Below are 2,525 nucleotides of genomic sequence, written 5' to 3'. Positions count from 1 at the left end.
GTGGAAGATCTAAGTGAAGGAGAACAACAGGGTGAACGAAGGCTGAAAAGAAAAAGAGTCGCAAACAGAAGATATACAGGTCCTGAATGGGCGTATGCTACAACATCTGAATGGCAACAAGAATTCCTAGCATTCTGTTTTGATCGAGAAGTACCAGGCCAATAGTACGCTACCTGAACGAATCTGAGGAAATCTTGGTTAGAATCAGAAAATTTTAAAACTGAAAAAGGGACTTTATAAATTACCGAAAGTGACACTAGAACCGGATTGACTTTTAAGACCTGATTTCGACAAGCTGCTAACCTGAATTGACAAAAGGGTCCTGGAGTGAGTGAAGACACTGTAAATACACGCAGAAAGCAAGAGAATATTCTAAATCATCCTCAAGTTGATTGTTGATCTACTATCTGATTCTATACAAACATGGCTTACAATAGAAGTAGTAGCAAGGGAAGTAAAGTGTGTGGTTGGCTAGGACTTATAATAGGTGTTGTGTGTGCAGTGATAATTGTAGGAGTGATTGTGTGAATGCCATGGATAGAGAAAGAAACTATTAATGCTACTTCAAAACCTGAAACTACCACACTAACACCGTGGGAAAGATTTGAGCAGGATGCAAGACACATGCATGAGGGTACTAATGCAAAAGGGTAACTTTCTACTAATGTCTTTTATCGCTTACTAAATGAGTATGTGGAAACCATGGATGCGAAAGATTGTTATGTATGCACTACGATTCCTTCATCTGTGCAGGAGGGAGTTACATACCATAGCCTCCCTCTTACTTACGGGATTAGTTGCAGCTTGCTACTAACAAGATTCTATAATCAAGAGCATGTGCAATACTTTTATTCAAACTTGGATGTTGTGTTTTCTTTTGTACCTGTGATTGAATTTTTAAACAAGTTAGCTAAGGAACATGATATAAAAATAGTTAGGGGATTCTTTGAGCCGACGCTTACATTCGGAACTGCTTATGCACATCGCAATAATTTGACTTGCTTATTATCACCTGTTGAGAAAAGCTTTTTAGATCACACTGATGGTAGACGCAAAGCATTGAAAGAAAGATTAGAAAAAGGGTTAGAAAAACGCACATACGCAAATGATTATGCTTACACTGCAATCAAGACACAAGGAAAATCAGCTATAGATGCATTACATGTAGGTAGGCTTTGTATATATAGGCCGAAATCTGAGCAGGATAACCTGTTTGTGGGAACGAGTGAGTGCAGGCATGTGTTTTTTGTTTCAGAGTAAATGGACCTTTATGCTGAATGGACAGGATCCAGCGATCCCTGGGATCTATTACATCTGTGGGCTTAATGCTTATTACCGTCTCCCTAAGGGATGGTATGGGACGTGTTATTTGGGAATAGTATTCCCAAAGATTTACCAGATTGATGACTTAAAACAGATACCTAAAACGTCTGAATTACAACATCCTAGACAAAAACGAGAATCAGTGGCGGCTGTCATTGGTGATATATTCGGAGCTATAATCCCTTCAGTAGGGGTTATCTTGAATTCTATGAAGATTCAAAAGTTGTCTACTATAGTGGATAACATGCTGGCAAATTTCACAGGGGCTATATTCCTGATGGACACTGAACTTGCTGCAGAAAGAGCTATGACTCTTCAAAATCGGCTTGCCTTAGACATTCTTTTAGCTAAGGGTGGAGGGGTCTGCAAGATGCTCAACGAGCGTCATTGTTGCTCAACCATTCCGGATAACAGTAAAAAGATTAGAAGTATGCTTACTAACCTTACTAGAGATAGTATAGATTTGAAGGATTTGAAAGAACTTGGTGTTTGGGAGAAATTTGGAAAGGGAATTGCCAGAGTTAGGAGTTGGTTTACCAGCATTTGGAATGGGGTACTTGCAAAAGTATTGATGGGTCTAATAATTGTTTTGGTCTGTCTATTAGGATTATGGGGGGCATTCAAAATTAATGACAAAATAAAGAGAAATTGGATTAAAAGAACCAGGAGAAACGAAGAAAGTGAAAGAGAGAAAATGTTCAATGAAATCTGGGAAAGTTCACATAAAGGGCAAGATGTTGAAATGTGTATTATGCGCAAGGTGAAAAATTAAAAAGTGAAAGGACAAAGGGAAAGGTTTGTGTGATGACGAGCGTCATCAGAGGAGGGACTGAGAGAGCGTAGTTTAAATATTACATATGCTACACGTGAAATACTTATATCAAAAGATTAATAATGCTGCATAGAAAATGATAATAATTAGAGTAATGCTTAAATATGCATCTGAAAATTCGACTATAATGTGTGTGGTCACAATTATATACGTGAAGCTAACAATGATAAGTAAAACTGTTCATGCTATGGTTAATATTAACATATATGATATTGCATTGTATAGAAAATCTCTTAGGCCATAAGTTAGCGTAAGTTGTAGACTCGGCTGCCTAGCTCTCATATTAAAGCATTTTTCTCTGTTTTTCAGTGTGCTGACTTGTAAAGGGCCATGACCCTGCAAAATGTTCTTTTCTTCCAACTCGGTAGAT

Source organism: Pleurodeles waltl, chromosome 8 (assembly GCF_031143425.1).
Source record: "Pleurodeles waltl isolate 20211129_DDA chromosome 8, aPleWal1.hap1.20221129, whole genome shotgun sequence".
Taxonomy (NCBI): Eukaryota; Metazoa; Chordata; class Amphibia; order Caudata; family Salamandridae; genus Pleurodeles; species Pleurodeles waltl.
The sequence above is the reverse complement of the archived record's forward strand: the minus strand, read 5'-3'. Positions refer to the sequence as shown.